The 23,834-nt window shown below is 40.3% G+C and overlaps 1 pseudogene; it reads right to left on the bottom strand.

The window, feature by feature from the left end:
- Window positions 1-739: 739 nt before the first annotated feature.
- Window positions 740-17,950, bottom strand: LOC108879777 (protein sidekick-2-like; annotated as a pseudogene).
- Between the last annotated feature and the right edge of the window lie 5,884 nt (window positions 17,951-23,834).

The raw sequence follows: 23,834 nt of genomic DNA, 5'->3' as shown, positions 1-23,834 counted from the left end.
ATGCCACAGCAGTGAAATACTCTTTTAATAGTGTATAAGCTTGAAAATCTCAATAAAATTGGAGCATTTAGAAACAAAACCCAAGCAACTTAAGCACCAATTTGGCTGCTGCTCTTTTCTTGGGCCACACAGCAAATCGGAGAGAGAATACTTCTTTCCCAATCCACCTCTCCATTTACACCCCTCCACTTTAAATGAACGGGATAGGAAAGCAAAACAACAATCCTATTTGAGGCTGTCAGAAGCTCCAGTGTTCACTAGCTCTACTGGGCCCTGATGACGAACACCCCCGCTGCTGGCTGGCAAACACTGATAGCTGACCTCAGAAAACACAGCCTCCAATTTTGAGACCAAAATGAAGAGAGACATGGGCAGGAAAACAAGAAAGCGACAGAGACATAGATAAGCTTAGATAAAGGTGTTTGGTCTGGGTCCTCTTATGAAATAAAAATGAGGAGCATAGGGGTGATCCCATTTCACACAGTGCCAAAACTGCTTTGGTCTTGGCCCTTGTTCTGCACAAAAAATACAAACTCTCCAAAAGCACAAAATGTAGCAAGATGAATGAAAAGGCAGGTAGGAACAGACGCTCTCAAACTAAAGCACTCAAACCTCAACAAAGAAACAAAGAAAGCACAAAAAGTATTCACAGCATCAAAAAAACAAATACAAGGTAAAGAACAGAAAGGACTCAGTGGGAACAAACACAGGTAAAAGAAAAATGAAAAAATAGACTTACATGCGACTGCTGGTGGAATCTTGCGCCCATCTCTGAACCAGGTGACTTGTGGTTGGGGGAAACTACGAATGCGCGGTGCTGGGATAACAGCGCCCTCTCCCTGGGAGACTGACTGGGTGCGTTCACCTTCCTCAAAACTGCCCATAACTACAGGAAAATAAACAAACAACACACACATGAACAGAGAAAACAGCGACAGAGTGGGAAAAGAAAAGGGTATCTTAAGTAACAGGCAAAATGTTTTCTTTTCTTTCATGAATCTGACTTTTGGTGCCCACTGAGCTTTTGCCATCTGCTTTCTGTTCTGCAATGTTACATCGAGCTGCTTTGATGGACAGCAAAGTGTTGTTGCCATGGTTTCACAGTACGTCAAGAAAGGCTCGAAGGAACCAAGATGTAATGACTCACAGAGGGACAGAGGGGACGCTAAATTGACTCATATTCATATTCTGTGTCCTCCTGTGTGGATGCATCGAGGGCAATCAATCTTGATCACACTCTAAATGTGTGCATTACTCAACATTGTAGATGACCAACCCTGCTACTATTCTATCATCTCCTAATACATATCATTTGTTACAGTGGTTTATTCCTCTCCTGCCCCATTATATCTTAAAAACTGACATAAAATACTGAGAACATTCCTAATCAATGCTCAGCCTATTTGTAAGTGAGATCTACAGGCATGTTAGGAGGTTTTGATTTTGATTTTATTTGGATTTTAACTTCAGTTGTTGTTTTCAGTTTCAGCTGTGTAATTCTCTGATTCAATCATATTGGCTAATGTTGACTGTAAACCATTTTAGGACAGCAGTAACGAGCAGACTTTGTCTTTTATTCCCTCTAACGCTGATGGAAAGAGAAAGTGCAGACTGGTTTTAAAGAAGTGACAGCTGAATACCTTAAGATTGTTTTTTTGGCGACGAAAGGATCGTATATTTGCCTTTTCCAATTCAGTGGAAACAATAAAGAAAACTCTGCTGAAATCATATGCACATCACATCAAACACTCTATTAAGTTCTAACACAGTTTAGAAATAATAATATCTTTGGAACATGTAGGGATCAAGGTCTGGGGCTTTGAACTAGGGATGTTGGAGTGGTTGTGCATCGATGGCAATCTTTTCTCCTTCCCTCTCTTTCTCTCGCTCTCTTTCAAAGAGAATAAAAAAGGTAATCTGGCTTTGCGGTGCAGCTGTGGTGCTTAGCTTAAATGAAAATCTGGGAAGTGTGCAAATCCCCTGACTTTTGATCTGCAGTTTCGGCAATGTGATGTCCTCCTCCCCTTCCCTAATCTCTAATGCCTCTGCATGTTTTCCTTTCTCCGAGGTGTGTCTCCGCAATCCTAATTGTGCTGCCTCAATGGAATAGCTTCCAAAAGAGATCTCCCCCATCTCCCCCTTTCTATCTTTTTTTCTCCCTTTCCCTCCCCTGTCTATCTCATCCATTTCTTCTGCAGGTGTCCTAATTCTCCTTTTTACTCTGCCTCAGTATCCATTACCCCTTCATGAGCAACTGATGAGGGGGAAGAAGAGAATTATGGAAATGGAAGAGGTGGGAATAAAGAGAAACTGAAAAACAGTGGGGTGGAAGCCAAGAAATAAATAGAAAGGCAGTGGTGGCCAGACAACAGACAAAGTCCAAGAGAGAGGGAGGAAAGCAACAAAAAGAAACTGTGATGGAAGCTACAAAGAGTTAGACTGCTGGAGGAGAGAGAACATGCAGGAGGAAGGAGCTGGCAACAGCAACAGCACTATGTTTGCCCAATACTAAAGAAGTGGACCAGTGGGGCTGTTAAATCCTCTCTGTCTCTCTCCCCTCTCTTTCTCTCTCACGCCTGGTTAGCTGCATTGTTCAGTCAGGTACAGCGGTGTGTCACATCCACTCAAATGTCGCTGGAACAAGGGGAAACCAATGAACCTGGCGTATCCTGGGAAGGCAGGATAATGGTTGTAGGACGGTTTTCGCCTATGGGGGGTGGGGGTGGCTTCGATGTGACAACGCTCCAGACACCTCTGCGGCGCGTCTGTAATAGCTCGTTAACAAGACAAGGGAGCCGGGCGGCCTTGAAACTGGCGCTGAAAATGTTCCGAAACACGGTGCATCTGAGCCCCATTTTCGCCAAGAAACGACAGATGTTGTTGACAAAAGAGAGAGAATGAAATAAGCGACGGTCATATTGAAATGAAGCAAAGTTAAAAACAACCACGGCAACAATATCAATCTAATGAGAATGCTGAGTGGAACAGCTGTCCGGGTTGATAACACCCCGAATGAGATGCAGGTAGATCTTTCACCCTGCCAGGATCTGTCCCTCCCTTGTCAGTCCTTGATACAAAGGCAACCAAACAGAGTGTGGGCATACTGTGTACTCTGCAGGCAGTCACACACACACACACACACACACACACACACACACACACACACACACACACACAAACATGCACACGCTCCTCTCTCACTCTCCATCATTCATCCATTTATTTATCCATTTATCTGTGTTTCACCTGCATCCCTTGTGGATACTTACAGGCCACCTGTACTTCTGTGCGCCTCTGTAGAAGGGCTCCCACCCGATTCCTGACGATGCAGCGGTAGAATCCCAGCATGGGAGCGGTCCAGTGAAGGGATTAGGTACCTTTAATAAGCACACAGACATAAGACACAAATTAGAATTCTCTTAAATCACAATGAACTGGTAACCTAATTAAGACAAAAGAAGAAATCAAAAGGGTTCTTATGTGAGTGCATGTGCGCTTGCTTGTAAATTTGTAAGCACACACACACACACACACACACACTTAAGACCTAATAGAGGAACAAGGGCACAGAGGACATCGGAGCTTAGCTGTTGTTTATTCCAGTGATAATGATGCACAAGAGGCTAACCCAGCTACCACAGAGAAGCTCTCCCCCAAGACACACACTTACGTAGACAGGCGCAGACAACAAACACTTCTAAAATGTCCTCTATGCAAACATACACACGCACAAGCACATTTCCACAAAATCCACTGGGACGAAGGTTGAAGCTAAATGTCCCCAGATGCTGACACCCCCTCCATGACCTTGATTTCAGTGTCCAGCTGTGGAGGCAGTACTGCCTCCCTGCCATTCGGAGGCAGCGTAACATATACTTTACATAGCTGCTGTGTGACAAGGACTGCACTATGTAGACTAACCTCTGACTTGAGGTATGCCATATCTTAAGACACATCTGATGCCAAGAGAATAAGTGGTAAGTGAGGATGGTAAAAATACTAGCTCTTATTTATTTTGCAATTGCTCCAGTAATGCTATAATTAAAATTTGTCTTGCAAGTTGCCATAGACAAATGTGAAATCACAGTAAAAAATACTACTTATGTTATTCTATACTATTTACAATAACACAGTTTTGAAAACATGTAAATACAGTTAAAAACATACTTACAATAGTGCACATTTAAAGCAACTATTTTCCTTTTGCCCCGAACGCCTGCTCTTGTACTATGTAACTTTGGTGAATGTGGACAATCTACTACAAAAAGATGCCAAATCCATTAGAAGAACTTAGAAATAATTGAAAATCAGTGCTCATCTATGATACCCAGTGAGGAAACTTGAAAATACCAGGAATTCTGAACAGAGTTTGGCATGTTTGTTATAACGACAGCACTACTGGCTCTAGAAGCTGGGGATCATGAGGAATATACACTGTTCTTCTGTGTTTCAGTTCAGTGAATGTACAATTTTTCTCACTTGCATGGTAGAGATGTTAGGTAACATGTAAAAGTATCAGTATGCTTGGATTTGGACATCCATGAGTCCACATTTTTTCATGAATGCCTCTGAGGAGGCACTTTCAAAAAGTGCTCACTACTATCCTTACTTGTATGATTCACTGCATTGAGACTACAAAGACGCAAAAGAAACACAGCTCTTGTAGAGAGAGAGACAGCTACTCACAGAGTGTGATTCAGCCAAGAGGATAGTATGATGATTATAAGTGGCCATTCAAAATGACAAGTCGTACAAACTAGTTTGTTTCAAGCATACTGAAACCCTAAAGGTCCTTTGTGTGTAGGTATAACAGTTTGTAGATTCCACAGTTAGAAAGCATCACTTGTGAATGAACGACCAGTCTATTAGCTTCAAGGAAGAGATTCCTATGGATACTCATTTGGGATCAACACTAGGGCGTATATCTAAAATATGACCATAACTGCACCAGGATAGTGTTTGAGTCATTAGATGTTTGAGTCATTCAAGTACTTCATTTCAGAGATGAGGCATCCAGGCTGTTCAGATCACCAGGCATCAACTTCTCAACAGCTTTCGAATAACTAATAAATGGTGGTGCAGTGGGAGCTACACGGAGCAGCCAACTGTTAAAGTGGTTGCACAGACAGTCTCTAATGGCATGTTAGATGGTATCGCAACATGTAGAAGTTGTGAATTAGCCTACAGCAGTTGTACATGTTTAATTTGAGTCACTCTAGCACATCAAATTCTTGTCAAAATAAATACTTCTTCTGGAAAGTAAAACAGTTGCCACTAGGCGTGTGCTTGTCGTTTTTGCTGTCACATTTCTGCACGATATGTACTGAAGAGTGCTTAGCACACTGCCAGGCAGAACGTCTGAGCATAATCCACAGTGATAGGTAATAATGGTCTCTACAGTAACCAAATGCAATTTGTCTAAAAAGTTGGGTTTTTTGTGATTTAACCTTTAGTTTTTTCTTTGCATCAACAAATGTGCAAGTGAATAAAAGAGAAGCAGTTTAGAGGCACTTTTAACAAGCTGTTCACAGAGAAGTTTGGCTAAAATTGAGAACTAGGCAGTCATATAACAGGAGCCATCATGACAATTGTTCCTCTAAAAAGGCATTAATATTTGTGTATGCTGTTGTGAAAAACAGCACTCCTCTTGACTGCTCAGCAGTTCACTACAAATGTATAAACAGATTTTTAAAAAAAAATTTTGGCACAACTTTTCAGAGACTGCCACAGGCTAAAGAGAGAAGAAAGCAAAATAAAAAGATACTTTCTAGGACGCTGTGAAAATTTAGCTAACCAAACAAATTTTATGAGATGAAATCTAATATGAAATTTTAATATTTTAACAAACCTGTCCACAGAGAACCAGATTATTTTTTGAAGTGCCTGTGATTTTGATCAGTCTGACAAAAATCCCGCTTTAAAGTAGTACCAGGCATCTGATGCCTTTAGGGCTGTTCAGAGTAATGTTACAAATGATCAAATATACATAAATACCAATGGGTGACAAACTAAAGGAAAAAACAACATCCAACCAGGAGCCATCAGAACAACTTCAATGTGCTGAGAGTTCCCAAGTCTCTGAACTTAATGGAACACCATGTTCCAATGATAGTAGCGGAGAGAGCCAACACTCATTATACTCATTAAACCGTTCAGTTACCCCCTGCCACTTGGTATGGAAGCATCTGCATTTGTTATGTTTATCCACTCTCAAATTTCTGGCCACATTGCAAAGTGCAAGACACAAGTAACATTAATTCATAGCAGCCACCTGTTGGTTTGCTTTGTCACTAACATCAAAAAAGGACATCAATGCAACCCTCGCTAGTGGTCTGGTTCCAGATCTCTGAAACACACATGTCCTCAACCAAACAGGTGGTTTGCCCCTACCCTTGTGATGTGACCAATAGGAGTGTACCAGCAGCAGATATATGAGACTTTCATCAGGGTGACAATAATGAACATGCGATGTAGTTTGTGAAACAGTCACGATACGGTTAGGTTTAAGCACAAAAACTACTTGGTTAGATTTATGAAAAGTTTGTGGTTTGGGTTAAAATAAATACTTCCTTGAGGTTAGAGGACCTTTGTCATCATGGTTACAATAAGAAACATGCAGTTAAGGTTGTGGAATTGTGGAAAGCAAAAGAAACAATGTTGGTTATTATTATTATTCACACTGGAAACAAACAGTGGTGTCCTGTGTCAAGGCCCTGTGTTTTGCCCCCCCCCCCCCCCCCCCCAGGCTCCACCTAATGTCTTGTTCCTGATTGGTTAATCCAGAACAACATCTCCCTGTCCCAAACTGAAAATGCCTAATGGCTAAAATGAACCAAAATGGTAATTCAGTCTGATTATGTGCCAAATTCTTAATGTCAGCACATAGCACAGTTTCACCTGTGTTATTTTGATCACTTGAAAATGCCTTGAAAGTTGCCTCCGTGCTTTGGAGACAGCTGCTCGCGAATGGAAATAGTGCTGCTATAACAAATGGTTGGGTGTGTTGGAAGGCTGTTAATATCTATAACAAAAAATGAAGCGGTATCAAACCTCATTAGCAGCGGCGTCAGTTGGACCCCAAGGACTAAATGAGTTTTAGCCCAAAGTCTGTTGAGGCTTAATCAACTAATCAGGAGGTTCTATTAATGATGTGTGACTCCCTTCATATGTTCCATCAACTAAATTAATACAATTACGTATATGTGTTATGCAGGGATGGAAGGGAGATGAGGTGAATAAATGATAGAATAGCAGGTTAGAGAAGGGAGTGACAAAGGTGCTAGTCACATTGGAGTTGTGTGGAGAAGACTCAGATATTAAGAGAGAAGTAGATGACAGGTGGTGTTGGTGCTCCAAGTTTGACCCCGCTGAGGCCTACTGAGAATTCACCCCAAAGCCAGAATCTTCAGGGTGACTTTAGACAGTATTCTCTCTCACAGTCTCGCTCACTGTCTCCCTCTTTCGCCCTGTCCCTTATATAATGAATACAATTAACCTTTGCGGAGCTGCGCGCTGGCAGCAGGTTGGGGGAGTCAGCGGGGGCTCGCTGTGTTGGACAGAGATTGATTGATGTTCCTGTGGTCAGCGCACTCCGTCAGATCCCCTTTAATTAGCCCCACTCAGGAAAAATGATTAGACGGAGGAGCGGCAGGCTGACGGCTAGAGGGACGAGAGAAAGAGGGGACTGGTTATAAAGTGGGCTAAAGAGGGAGGAAGGCAGAGGATGGAGAAGATGGAAAGGGACTGAGAAAAAGGGAGGGAAAGATAAAGATGCTGGGGGGATGATTGGCAAAGCTATAATCCTTGATGGAAGATGGCTGCAGTCCACTTTATAGTGACTGTTGCTATAATAACATCATGCCTGTGCCGGAGGTTAGCTCCAATAACATTTTACTTAAATTGTTGGTTATGCAGGAAGATTATAAACCCTCACATACACCTCACAAGGACATTGCAATTATATCGTAACTGGATGAGAATAAATCATGATACATTATAAAGCGTCATAAATCTGGGATGGTCTGATAATGACATTCACATCTTTTATCCCTTGCATCAATGCATTTACTATCGTTTTAAAGATTTTTCCCGTCATTTGGGTTCATGTCATTTCTCTGCTAAACACAGCAAGTAATTTGAAACCTGACCTAAAAGTGTATCTTTTGCAGTGCATCACGTCATGCAACAATTATTTTAAAGCTCATAATAAAAGCAGACGCATCCTACAGCATGTCACGGCTCAGTTGTAATGATGCTTTTGTATTCTATTGTTATTGTTTGGAGTTTATGAAAAGGTCATCACCCCCTTATAACAGTTTGATGTCACTTTACTTTCATTAATGAGTTCACTCGCAGCCTTGTGTATACACTTTAACAGCTTCTAGTACCATATAAACAAAAGCAGCAGCAGTGGCAAATTATTACTTCTGACAGCCTAATTACTTATTTATTTTATGGATCATGATGGATTGATGTGTGTAATTATTCTAATAGGATGATTATATGCTTGTGCTGTTCATATCATGACTTAAAATATCCATCACAGAAAACAAGTCACGCGAAATGCCACTGTGTGACAAATACATTGACACAAAATCGAACATACACTTTTCCAGCTCTTCACTGAGCTATAGATGATTTCTGAAAGCAGCTCATTTTCAAAAGAAAATCAATGATGTATTCAATATTTTTGAAGAGGTGTCCTTTGAAAGTGTATTGAATCACATACTGTGATGTCTTCTAAACTCTTCAGGAGAGTCTTCACCCTGATCTTGTTCTCTCGTGTTAATACCCACCACATACAACACATGACAGGTAATGGGGACTACTGGCTTAAGCTACTGGAAATCAATAGAGGGTAATTTGTCCACAGGCCAAGAGGGACAGCCTCCACATATCTTTTCTAAGGATAAAACTGCTGGACAACTGTCTGATGGAGACAATATACACAAACAATTGCCAACTGTGCTTTGTCACTCCTTGTTATATATTGATTTGTCTGCTTTATTATTATGCTCTCTCTACAATTCACCAGCTATGATCCTAGTAAAAGCTGATTGCCCCAGAGTTACATAGACTTCTATACAGAGAAATCTCTGATGGCCAACACTAACAAAAATATGTTCTCCTTTGAGAAAAAAATGGGATAAAATGTATATTTTATAGGTTTAATGATGGTGCCCCGTATCTTTACATTAATTCATTGGAATCTTCATCTATGTAAATGGAGAATTTGTTTGACGGACAGCAGCCTGCTACACAACACTACAGCCACAGACTTTGAAGAACAATGCACATTAGCTTTCCTGCTGAGGTCTCCTTCTTACCCAACTTACAAGCATGAACAGACATGGTATGCTCGAGAGCCAATTAGCTAGTTTAGATGCTGGTGTGGTCCATACTCTTGAATGCTCATGCCCTCTAAGCTTAAGTCTGTTTACCTGGTCTCAACCGTTCCCCTGCTGCTACTGTTGCACACAAGATCTATACTGGAGCTCAGCCTGCCAGCTGCTGTCAATCAAACACAGACACATGCCCCTCCAGCCACCTGAGACAAAAAGGGACATTTCCCTAAACACCTTTTTTCTTCCTTTTGATAATATAAAACTATTAACAATACATTTAAAAACATGTTGACATTATTTTTGACTGCAAAAAGAGGATGACTAGATGTGATTTCAGTTGGCAAGCACTTTATGTCTCATCTTTTAAGCCACTATTGACTTTTTCAGTATGTAACTAAGACTCTTTTCATAACCTTTGCTAGGTGCTGTGGATGCCTGAGCATACTGGAGAAAATGGTTAATTGTGTCTTAGTTATGCATAAATATTGTAATGACAAAGCAGATATCGTAAGGGAAAATTTCATTCAGTATCATTGTTAATTTACAATGTTTTCTCTGTTTTTTTGCACAAAATACAACTTGGGCGGCAGAACTGGTTGGATATATTAGTCATTTCTAGGAGACAGTGCTGTAGGTATTGCATTGGCTCCAGTCCTGAACATTTTTAGAACAAGAGAAAGTAGCAGCAGCAAAAACAGCTTGATGTTTGAAACCAGGCAGCTCTGGTTTGTGAGTGGGTGCTTAATTAAATCAGGTGATGATCAGCCGAATGACTTCATTTCTCAACTCATGCTGCTATTGTGTATAATTCTACATTCCAAAGGATCTAACACTAATCTTGGATGCTTGCAAAGACTTTAGTTTTTCATTGCTGCACTTTTCTATCAATTCTGTGACACAGGTTGTGTACTGTAATCACTGTACGATGTGATACCAACAGCCATTAATTTTCTTTTAGAGGATTGTGTTGGTCAGTTTAAATCAGACAGAAGCAGCAAGACAGTAACACTGACTGCACCCTCTAAACCTCATCAGTATGTTTCTATCAAACTGTAGACACACTATTGGGCAAAATCTTACCATTCTGTGTCAGCTGTGTCCCAGTATGATAGTTCAAAGAAACATAACTACTCATAACACATCCTTTTAAATAGGACATCCTCATATAGTCATGATGTCAGAGAAAATTGTTTAAGGTGAACAGTTGAACACTGAGTCTAGTTGTTGATGTTATCACACGACCTTGTGCTCATACAGAAAAGTTCCATAGTGCTGGCTCTGGATCGCCTTTTAGAAAAGCAGTTGTACCTGCTGACGGTACAATGACCCTGAAACTCATTCAGACATATACAAACACAGTACATGCAAAACAAAGGCTGTTTTCTCTCTCTCTCACCCCCTCAGTTACACTTTCTGACTCACTCCACTCCACCATAGAAAACAAGGAGTGAGCAATGGCAAGGGGGTAGAGAGAAGGTTAAAAAAAATCTATTGTGTCTTGGGGCTGTGGAGAAGAATGCCAGGGAGATAGAAAATGGACGTTTTTAGTTACAGAGAGGAATCCATTAAGGTCATCCAGCGAGAGATGCTGCCTGGCTGGCTCTGTCCGAGCCCTGCATGATGTCCTCACATGATGTGTTTCAAGTGCAGATCCAAGAGCAAGCAAGTTTTTTTTTTTTTTTGCCTGAAACTGGATGTTACTGCTACTCTTTCTCCTTAGCAAGAATATCGCTGATCTTATTAGAACTAACATGGTGACAAAATGGATGACAAAAGACAATTTCTGTTGCTTACGGATTGGAAAGTCTATTATCTCACATTCTGTACATGAATATATAACACAAGATTTTTCAAGGACCTGTCATCTCATCAAGTTAAGTGGCTCCACGTGTTTTATTATTTATTTCATTTAGTTTTCATTTAATACTTTTATTCACAGTTAAAGTGCTCTCCACAGTCTCCACTGGCCTTTTGAAAAATAGAAATAAGAGCATGTGGAGGAAATGCACATAGATTCATTAGAGAAGTGCTGTTGCAAACTGGCACAATAATATATCAAAATTTCACTCAACGTGATGAAACAATGGAATCTGGAACTGAGAAACAGCAAGAGCAGCAGCAGTAAGAGCAACGTGTGGATTTGTGAGGTGTGCTGAATAGTGCCAAACTGAAGAAAACAACATACAGGGAGGATTAAATGTAAAATGAGAGTGAAATTTGAATCTCAAGGTTTGATGCTTTGTTTATTCCTCATCTCTTTTCCTTTTCCATGCGTGCAACTTAACTTTCCTTCTGATTTATACACACACACGTATATGTATACACACACACACACACACACACACACACACAGAACATCTACCTGGTTGCAACATGCAAACGAACAAACTGTTTTGGCTGTAAGTTTGAGTTATTCATGGAGAATACAAAAAGAAAAATATGAAAGGAAGATTGTAACAGTGTCCAATTTGTTCTCATTTTGGGGATTTTGGGATTGTTTATGACAAATTACTGTCTATGGCAGCCAAATTGGCTGAAAATAAAGGTGTTTTTTTTTTTTCTTTGAACATAATTTGGTATCTATTCTTGCTGAGATTATGTGGCAAGAGTTGGAACCAGTAAACATTAAGAGAGGGAGGGAGAGAGGAAAAACAATTAACAGAACAATATCCAATCCTGTCTTAAGTTAGGTTCGGAAGTAATATTTATTCATTAAAGAAAATGGTTTAACACTCAATCGTCTACCACATCATCAGAATACTTGTTGATGTGTAGAGTTCACAGGCAGATATCATTTTGCACACATACACACATACACATGCATGTACACACACACACAAAGACAGAACATGTTGTCATCTACCACTACATTCCCTCCTATTTTTCTGTCATCTTCATCTAGTTAGCAAGCTGAGCTCGTCATCTCCTCCCTCCAGACATGGAATAATATTACACTGAACTTGTGTTAATTTGTTCAGAGCCACCATGAAATTATATTTATTTAAAAAAATAAATATGGATACTCAGCAGTGGTTCATGTATGAGTGGATTAAACTGAGGCAGACAGGATGAACAAAGAAGGATGAGAGAGAGACCAAGAGTGTGACGAGAGGCTGGAAGATGGGGAATGAGGATTTTCAGGAAACAGATGACTACAACTTCATCTATATATCTATCTATAGCACTTGTCTATTGCTTACAAAAAACATGTTTTTCCACACAATCCAAATGTATTACAGGCTTCTTTTTGAACACATTGTCACATTTTACAGATACCAGTCATTACAGGAGAGACCAGTGTGACACTCTGGCTGTCAAAATGTTAATCTCATTTTCTATGTGTTTTTTTTTTTTTTTTCTGCCTTGACTATGAAAAGCAGTGTTGACCAAGAAAGCACTTCTTTTGTTGGAACTGCATTGTAGTGAAAACTAATTTTCACTCCTCAAAAATTGACAACAACAAGGGACAGTAAGTACACAGAGATGAAAAGTCAATCAGAATAAACTTGTGATGCTGGGGCTGTCATGTCCTCTCCATAATGCCATTTCATTTTCTTCTGTGAGTGACTGGTGATTAGATTACATCTGCTTTGTTTTCCTGCCTTTGTAGAGTCCTTTTATACTTTTTTTCCTGTTATTATTTCTGTCCGTCCATCTCATTACAATATGAAAATTGGGGGAAAGTTTAGATTCCCTACAGGAAACAGAGGCTACACTCCGCCAACCCAGCCGAGAACAAGTTGACAAACAAAAATGACTCTTGAGGTTTGATTAATAATTAACTTTCTTAATTAAGTTTCTAGGTTAATCAGCAGCATAAAGACTGGTGGTGTACCAGGTAATCGCCCTTGAGGTTTTGGTCATGTGACAGGAAGCTGTGGTGCTATGCTGTGTATTTATAAACTAATTGATCCACTGAAGCACTGTGTGTGGGATGAATCTCTGGCTGATGAGTTCAAAAATCCTTAATTGTATTGGATATAATCTTCAATCTTAATTAAGTAGAATTTCAATTTGGAGATAAATCTTTTAAAAGATTATTTGGTAACAAAGAAAGTGTGATGCCAGCCAAATGCTGTGAATACATGAGTGATTGCACGTGAGTGAGGCTGGTTGACTCTCAAATGGTGTGCAGGTGATATTGCTGTTATCTGACAGCAGTCAATGCTGAGCCGGTTCTCTCCCAGGAGTGGCACTCTCCACAGCAGATCGCTAAAACTGTGCCACTCTCTTACTTCTTCCAGCACTCTCTCTCACTCTCTCTCCTTCACACACACACACACACACTCTCTCTCTCTCTCTCACACACACACACACAGCTACATACTGAATAGTGATGCCTGCGCATGCACATACCTTGCAGTATTGATCGGCTGCCAGAGGACACAAGGTCAAGTCGCATGGTGTCAATATTTAAAACAGCACTCAGCACTGGGGACCTTTACCATAACCTCATTAATATGGGGGTCTGCTCTGCTCAAGGGCTCCTGGCGCAGAGAAAGGCTGACTCAAGCAATGAGGAGGACTGCATACCCACACACAAACAAACACACACATACATACACACACACACACACACACACAGAGAGACACACAGAAACACTATTTGATCTGATTTGAGGAAAACTGTCACCTCGTCTGTTAGTATTTTGGTATATTTATATCTCTTTGTGCAGGATGGACTTCTCTACTAACGAGTTAAATTTATTCCACCAGCAATACCAGCAGTGCAGTAATGAGTTTTGAAGAGGGGGGACATCCAATTTTGGATGAAACAACAGGCTAATTAACTTTTCACATCAAATTCCTTCATTTTGTACAACTGAAATATGGTAAGAAATACACTCCCTCTTCTTATCAGGGTACTTGCGGATCAAAATGTTTTTTTAGTGCAGTGCAATCCAAGAAGCAGTGAATGCACAAGTCCTTCTGAGAAACACTTCATGTACGTTCTTACAATAGAAATTGAGGACAAGTGGATGTTGACTCAAAATAATAATCCTGGCTCCTATTGGTGCAGGCCGTTGTATTATTTTTTTGTCTTTTAATAAGGTTCTTGTCTTGTGTTTTTATGATCCTCTCAGTCTTTTTCAACTACACATTGTTACTTTGATCATATATAGAGTATACGTACAATATAGTATAGAAATGTGTACTGATATTGATTCAGTTCATAGTATACAGTTTAGAGAATAGCATACATTCAAGGTAATACTGGCAGAATGATGGAACTGAGAGAAAAAAGCTTAACTACAAATCTGTCTGCTACTTCAGCACCATGGACAGCGCCACAGATTTAAACAGTAAATACACACTACAGCACAGTAGGTCTATGGACATTTCAGAGCAAAATACCATAAGTAGAATTTCTGTGAAGTTAACATGGCCATGTATCACCAGAACCTGACTTTTCCTAAAAGGCAGTTTTCTTTGCCTTTCAGGAAAAGTCAGGTACCAGCAGCATTACATTGTTTAATTCAACAAAGTTATTACACATATAAAATCTGGCTACACTAACAGACCTTTTCATTGTTAGACAGGAGATGCAGAGTCTCCTAGCCAGTCCAGATGTTAACAGATCAAGCATCTCAAAGAAAGTTCTACTGGGTTTAGACTGTACAATTTTATTATCATAAAATCTGAAAACCTCTTCCAGTGCCACTGAGCTATACCCCAAAATACAGACAGGTAGGATTCTGTGTTGCATGTTGCATCATGCGCTGGCCAAATGCTGATAATATAACCGAAAGAAAACAAATGGACTGCACTGCTAAAAAACAAAAGCACCTCAAGTTGAACAATTGCCAAAGATCAATATATTTTGCAGTTTCAACACACATAATTACACAGCTGCTAATACTCAATAAAAGCAACACTTCACCTGCTACATAATCAATACTGGCTGTATAAATATGTTGTAATAGATAAATTGTCTCTGTTGAGGAGCAGGGTATCTTAGTCACTTTATTTTAGCAATTAACTCCATCTTTCTGTTTTGTTTTTTTGTTGTTTTTTTCAAAATATTCTGCATGTCTTCAGTCATGCTTTTATACAGTATACACAAACTCACTTACACAGACACACGATCCTGTACAGCTTTGTGCCTGACTACTTGTTTAATCACCCATTCTATCACTCAATCACTCAGCCAATAACACAGTCAGAGGGGCCTTGAGGCTCTACCAGACAGTTCTCAAGTACAGTCCATTCTGATCAATTGTTCCAGCATCTGTGTGTCACCTCTGTCCTTCCTATCCCCTGTTCCCACTCTGCTCTTATCTGTCTCCAGAGATTGTCAGGAGAAAGCCCCAGCTCCATCAACAAGGCTGATATTGCTTGTACGTTGAGCCTCTGTTGTTTCCACATGCACTCTCTTTCTCACATATGAACACAACAGTTCAGCTAAGATCAGCAAAGTGTGTGTCAACGAACTTTCTTTCAGTCCTCGAGAGCTTCATTTGCAACGCTGTCTGCACGTATACACATGCACACACACATACACAGAAACACTTGGTGCAGACACACTGGTGTCTGAGATAAGAGCAATGTTTGCCACATGATTAGGATCTTCCAGTTACCATTAAAGACGGTTTATCTAGTGCCCTAACCCTCATTCACACCTTTCGCTTGTTCACTGCCTCTCCAGAGACAGTGATGGAGGTCACAGATCCACAAGGGGGAGAGAGGCAGAGGTGAAAGAAAAAGCACAACAGCAAGAGCTATTTCTTTATTTAGTAGGCCATAATGAAAAAAATGTATATACTGCCCTATAGGGACAGAAAGCAATTACTACAGAAACTATAAAGGTGAACAAAAGATTTGAAATTGTGAGGTTTCATTTAACCTTAATTTCACATGTCCACCTTTTTAGTCAAAATGTTTTATCTAAAAATATCATTGTTACACAAGACTTAAGATTTGTTCTTTTCTTGCCAATTTGAATTAATAAACTGGTATGAATGAACAGAATGAAGTAACTGCTATTCTGCAATTTGGCAAGGTTTTTAGTTACTTAAGCCAGTTTTGTAGTTAGAGCAAATAACTTTTTTCTATGAAATTTTCTATGAAATTACACATTTGGGTACATTTTTAATTAAAGTATAGCATATGCCTATGGGATACACTGACTCAATTTTAATGAAAAATGTATACTGCATTTTGGCTTTGTGTCACAGTAAGGATGCTTGTACAAAAATGACAGCTCTGTGAAAAATACAAAAGCACATTTTCCCTTCCTGTATCAGTCATTCATCTGCATCTCTGTCGCTCTTTCTCGCTCTCTCTCTTTCTTAATCAAAATTATTCAGTTGTACTCACCTGTACTCTAGTGAGAAGCGTGTTAATTCTGTGGTGTTGTGGATCCATTTAAACTCCAGTGGCCAGCTCCCCTCAGCCATGCAGGTAAGCACCAGCCTGTTGCGTTCCAGGTGGAGCTGACTACGCACCGGCTCTGTCTTGAAGTAGGGAGGTACGTCATCTGCAAAGAATAAATAACAGAATTTGGAATTAAATTTTCCTTTAATGAGACATCTTTCTCACTTTGTTAATAATATATACATACCAACATGACATAACAAGCTTCTACTGTCCTAGCCAGGCCTAGCTTCCATGCCATCATCAGCAGCTGGCATTCGCACGTAAAAAAAAAACAAAAAAACGAAAGACCAAACTATTTTTGGCCTGACTTTCTGACATTTGATGTCGACATCTGTCCATCATAAATTTTAGAGAGACTTATAACCCTTGCAGGAACTTTAAGTGTGCTTAACATTACAAGTTGTCAATCTGTTTCTGCTGTGAGTGACTATGAGTGTGCGTGCGGAGGAGCTAAGGTGCGCACACGTGGAGCAGGAGGAGAGAATGACAACAAAATGTTCAGACTCACACTGAGATGAACTGAAACAACTGCACATAAATGAAGTAAATAACAGACATGAAATGTTTTAATTGCTTAATATTTTGATTTTTAGGGGGGAAACACTGTCAATTCCTGAATCCCACACACATCCATAAACCTGAAGGCACAAATGTGCACATGAAAACAGGGAATGACAAGAGAAAATTAGGAGTTTTAGCAAGAGAAAGAACCAAACTGACTTCATATGAATTTTCATCATGATAAGGTAGGCATAGACTGCAAACACAGTTGTCAAACTACTGAAAACCAGACAGAGAGACAATTGCAGTTAATGCGTACATCTATATGATTATAGCAGATTGCAGATGGTCAGATGCAAGGATTGTATCTGAGTCAAAGCTAACTCTGCTGTATTTGATTACCACTGGCATGTAAACACCAAGCTGCCACGCTCCAGATGGAACACTCCATCTGAACGTGTCCCATTCGGAGCTACCTAATCTCACGCACAAGGTAATGCTGCCCCTGTTAGGTGATCTTGACTTGTACTGGGAGTGTGAGAGATGCCTGGCTAACAAGGAAGAGGAAGCAGAGGCTTCAAGTCATGATGGATTGGGCCCTGCATCTCCTGCTCTGTGTATTTGTGTGTCAGTAACTCACTGGCACAGCGCACCACTTTCCTCCCAGCTAGACAGGGCAGACAGGAGAGCGGTAAAGCCGAGGAGGAGGCATGAAATCCTTTAATCATTCGTTCGCCCCCACTCTGTTTCGCTCTTTCTGTATTTCTTGAATACGCTCTTTTGAGTGTGAAGGAATGGATTGAGGAAGACCAATGACAACTTCTCCACACGGTGATGCACATAGTCAACGTGGCGACAGACAGACAGACATCGATTTTTATATCTCAGTCAAGAAGCCTCACACACAAACTGTCAAGGTCTCTTGTGGTTCTAATATCTCACCCTTGATAAATGATGCAAAAATGGAGAGCTTACTTGATGATCATTGTAAATATAGAACACATTAATTGGATGGTTGGACAATATAATTATCAAATTGACTGATAATCAGCCATTGAAATTAAACTGTCAAAATGATCTATAGTGCTGATATTTAGTTCTTCTATTTCAGCTCGACAAACCCACTGGAGGTAGACAGATAAGAGTGAAGGAATGGTGAGGAAAATAGGGGATGAAAGTAAAATAGAGTGAGAGACCAAATATGATTTACAAGCTTTTCACTTTCACTCCGAGACTTCTGGAAGTACATTATATGCTTATTTTGATGCAGATTTCTCAATAGGTAGAACAGTACTAACACCACCAGAGTAACATGAGGTAGCTTCCCCCTGAGGCAACAGCTCTCCCCAGTGGCAGGGGCCTCCCCCAGCAAGACAAATACATCCACCACAACACAAAAAGTGCTCAGAAATGGCTCAAAGCAACATTACAAAGAGTCCAAGGTGTTGACCCCAGATTCAAATCTGATCAGGTGGATGTGGGATGGGCTGGAACAAGCCAGATCCACGGAGGTCCCATCCAGCAACCCACACGACTTGGGCATCACCAACACAATGTTAGGTAGGTCCCATAGGTAGGTCAATAAACATGACTAAAACATACATTTATGAAGGAAGGATTTATAGTAGGAAGTTTTAGCTACAGTAGATGTACCAAATTAACTTGCAACCACACATTCTCAAGAGAAGTTATGAAAAAGCAGAAGACTAATTGTGGCAAATTCAATCTTTAAGTTATGCTCAAAAACTCTGAAATGATTTGGAAAATCAAGTAGAAAAAGTATAAATATTTTTGCCTTCACAAAAAAACAAATCCCAGCTGATAAAGCATGTTACATACAAAGATTTAATATGAATAAAATCAAGAACCAAATTATCAGTATATGAACAGTAGTTGTTTGCAGGTCAAAAGTGAATGACATATCTAAATAAGTCAAGAATGAATATTCATAAATCCAAGCACCACCCTGATGCATATTTAAAAACTTGCCTGACTTTTAGTTAACCTGAGCACACTGCCAGACCGCAGGCCGGTCGGCATGAATAAATATTTATAACAAATAGAAGAAGACAGAGGAGACTCAGTAAAGCACCACACAGTATTGATCTGATAGATTCAACATGCATTACTACCTAGCATTTTCAAGTTCAAAATTGTTCCCCTTGACATCCTGACTGTGCTGTGTTCTATTAAAATCTGATCCTTTAAGCTAGTCAAACATGAAGAGAGCCTCCACACCGCAGAAGCATAAAAAGAAAAGAAAAAAACAAACAAACAAACAAAAAAAAACACACACAAACAGACATGGCTAATAAGAAAGTCACACTGCAAAGTGAAGTCTGTCAGTGTGAAGAATGAATACATGATGAACCAGAGGAAAAAGGAAAACTTGGGTTAAGAGAAACAGGAGAAAAAAGCTAGTGAAAATGATGAGAGAACAGCATGGCAGACAGAGGGCTTAACAGATGCATAACAGAGATAAAATGTAAAACAGACTCTGAGGTGCCTTTAGAGTTTGGAGTGCCTGGACATCTCCCAAAACAGTGTGGGTTAATGCTCTGCCTGGCACACAGGAAGATAGGCTGCAAAAATGAGGGAGATTGAGATGTGCAATAGTGATTTGAGATGGCCGAGACTAATTGTTCCCTGGCGATGCGCGCTTTGCTTTTATCTGCGATGGGGAGATAAAAGAGAATGAAGGGGGGAGGAAGCAGAAGAGGAGGGAGGCAGGGGAAGAGACGGGCAGCAATGCATTGAGAGAGGGAGAGATAGGGATATGCAAACAAAATGCGTGCATGCATATGGTATCACCCACACACAGATACTCATTCACCCACAGGAAGGTGTGAGGCCAAAGAAAACATTGATCACTGATGAGTATCTGCAACAGCCTCTCTCATTAGGAAGTCCATGAGAGCTCATCAGTGATATCTAACTGGGGAATCAGCACACACAGCAGGAGAAAAACACTCTGGGGACATGTGCTGACACAATGGCTTAGGGTTGCAATTAATGATTATTCTAATTAATGATTAATATGCAATCATTTTTCCATTTATCAAATAATCATATAGCTTAAACCCACTGTATTTCACCTGCCCACCACCAAATGGCAGTCAGACAAAGATGCTGAACATAGAGGAGCATTTAGCTACTGAATAACCACATCTGATTTTCCTGATATTTTATTTAGTTTTTTCACTCTTTTTTAATCTACAATATGAAAAGACCTCTTACAGTGATAAAATAAATACTTTCACAGAAAAATATGAGTGAAGTAGTAACTAAAACAAACCAAATAAATAAATTTATAAAAAAAATAAATTACAACAACAATTCTGAAATTGATTGATGACTGATTCTGCTTTTAACCAGCACCCAACTGGAGAATCAGTGCCACCAGATGTTTATTTTGATGAACCAACTCCTAATATTCACACAACAGCAGCAGATGGTAACATGCATTCATTTGCATTTTATTTTGCGAAACTTCTCAAAATTGGGTTGAAATTTACACTACCTTCTGGCTATATATTCTTTACACCTAGCAACAGCACTTTAGCAACATAACAGCATAATACAACGGTGATAAGAAACAAATTATCTCTGAAAATTAAGTAATTTTTATCTCAGAGGGAATGATATTTGTCACATAACCAGAGGGAATATAAATGTGAAAGATGTAGTTGGCAACTTTTCTGGGGCAAAAGTATTTGAGGGTATCAGAGGTGATGAAGAATTGAGAATTTAATAACCTACAGGAGATGTGCCAGCCACTGGAGACTGGATCATCACATACGTGCAGTGCATACCATATACTACTACAAGCAGTGATCAATGAGGCTTAAGCAACATACTGTATCATTTGTCTTACGCCACAGCCGTGACATGAAATGCAGAGTCACACACACACAGTGACTATACACTTCTGATGTAGATGAACAGTCTTACAAATGAACCCGCAGACAGACTGAGCCCAACCCGACTGTAGCCCCCACTACACGGCTGTCTGTTTCCTGTGCAATACAATGCAATTATTGTGTGATAGAGGCCCCCTCATTTGCATACAGCACAGCTCATGCCAGAGGAGGCCCCCCTGGAGACACAGCCCGGGTCGAGTCAAAGCTGGGGCGTGCGCGGTGCGTACATGTGTGCGTGCAGGTTAGTGTGTCAGACGGACGCTCACAAACCTAGGCACACAGTCAATTAAATCGGCTCTCATTAATGAGAACAGTGCCAGGTACAAATGCCTACCCTGGGTGAGAATTCATAATTGAGAAGGACTTGGAGAATTCACTTCTAAAATAACAAGAGCTGTAGTATGGGACATTTCTGCTATTTTTCCTCCAAATACAGAGCTTAAAAAGGTCAAAAACAACCCTTTAAATTCTCCTTACCAGCATCAGTCTTTAGGCTCTAATGTCCCATGGTATTGATGGAAAACCTGAGGGAAATAATTTGAAAAAGTAGGGGGAGCACAAGAAGTTGAGAACACATTTAAAAGAAAATAACTAAACCAAAAAGAAATATTTCTAGATTCTATCAGGTTCCTATAGCTGTTGATGAAACATTTCACTTCATTTGTACTTATTCACTGTTCTGAACACTCTCTGAACTTCACATGAATCACTTCAGAATTAAGATGACTGATTTTTCATGCTACTGTTGCATGACAATCTATTTATGATCTCAGACAAAGGTTGTACGCTGCACTCCAGACCATCTCACAATTTATTTTTCAAGCTGAACAAAAACATGTTAAACTGGAGGTGATGCAGGCTAGATGTGTTGAATTAATCTTGCCTGTTCAATCACTTGTCTATCTTGTCCGCTGTCAAGGAAATGTCCTCTTGTAATTTTCATGAAAATACATCTTTTCAATAAACACACCCGAGTTTCTGAGTATTTCTGAGAGCTTGTCAGCTTTGTCAGAGATGATGCCTTTTCTAAGCTTTGGAGAGTCTAGTGCAGAACATACAACTGAATATTCACGGGCAAAAGCAGGTGGTTGCCGCACACAAGGCTAATTTTTAGCTCCCACAAGGCTGTGGTGCTGTGGTGGCAGAGTAGCAACCTCCTTCCTACCTCAATCCTCAGGGGCCAAGCGCTCCGGACATAACATACATATTTCAGCTGTAGCCTGGGGCCCTATTCACATACACACACATGCACACACACAGGTGCAGGACTATACTTTTTACACTTTTACTAAAACTGACTCACTGGTGCTGATGGACTCCATACCAACCATACTACAAATAATACAAATGTGTGTGTGTGTGTGTGTGTGTGTGTGTGTGTGTGTGTGTGTGTGTGTGTGTGTGTGTGTGTGTGTGTGAGCGCAATTGAGCGTTTATATGTATGTGGATGCCTGTATCAGTGTGAAGTTGATTTGTTTATGTCTACATAATCTGTGTGTGGTGCAATGTGTCATTCTTTGATGGCAGGTGTCTGGATGTGTGTGTGTTTGTGATGCTGATGAGGATGGAAGTTTGCTGGTGGTCTAACTGAGCTGCTAATGGCCCCGCTGGGTGTGAAAATCTGTTCTACTGTCTGTCTTTATTTAGCACACTGGTCTGGCCCTCTTGCTGAGTCTGTGTGTGTGTGTGTGTGTGTGCAGGATGGGAAATGGAGGAGATCCAAAATGTGCCAGTGTATGTATGTCAGCACAGAACTGTACATTTTGTGTGTAACTGTGTGTGTGAGAGAGAGTGGATTGGCAGCCGTGTGTGTGTGTGTGTGTGTGTGTGTGTGCTGACTGATATTTTACTCATCCCAAAGAGACACTCAAACCGAGGCCAGCTGCTGATTCCTACTCGCCATACACAGACACACACACAATATATACCAGGCGGATTACACAGAGCCACTCGCTTGCTCACTGTTCTGTTCACACACACACATGCACATTTCCATACGAACACATGCATGTGCACAAAGTTCCATTCATGGCTCAGTGATGCCTCCTCCTCCTTGCCAGTAGCACTGCAACTCCCAAGAGACCATGCTGCCGGCCACTAATCTCCACTGTTGCTGGTCTGCTCTCCTCTCACAACTGTACTTCTGCTGGCAGTCTTCCAGCATTGCAGGACCTTGGACCCCTACACTGTCCAGGAGACCCAGCCAAGGTCACAAGATCATTACAGATTTTTATTTATTCATTTGTCATTTTATTTTATTTACGATACAAATGTGGGTTTGCTCAGACTTCACCACATACACATGCAGGTACATTAGATTCATTCATTCATGTTGCTATGCGTTAATTCTTTGTCATCATTCATTTTCGGTGGATTGTGGATTATATGACTGTAATCTTTACTTTTTCCTTTAAAACATGAGATCCTTTTACCTCACCACTGCATGGAAGAATCAGAGGAGTTTTAAAGTGGTGAAGTGCTAGAGAGGTTGGGAACCACTGCTCTGTGATATCAAATGATACGTCAGTAACTCAGCAAAAACCTAAAGTTCTGAATCTTCTTCAGAAGTTTGAAAACTCGTATTACTCATCTATATTTCTGTCTTCTCTGCTGCTCATCTGCTCCACTGTAGGGATAAGACAGCAGTGTCTGGCCGCAATCAATCAGAGCAGCTCCAACATTAAAAGTGTCT

This window comes from Lates calcarifer, unplaced genomic scaffold (genome assembly GCF_001640805.2).
Source record: "Lates calcarifer isolate ASB-BC8 unplaced genomic scaffold, TLL_Latcal_v3 _unitig_734_quiver_2693, whole genome shotgun sequence".
Classification (NCBI taxonomy): domain Eukaryota; kingdom Metazoa; phylum Chordata; class Actinopteri; family Centropomidae; genus Lates; species Lates calcarifer.
Note: the sequence above shows the minus strand (reverse complement) of the source record. Positions and strands in the feature narration are given on the sequence as shown.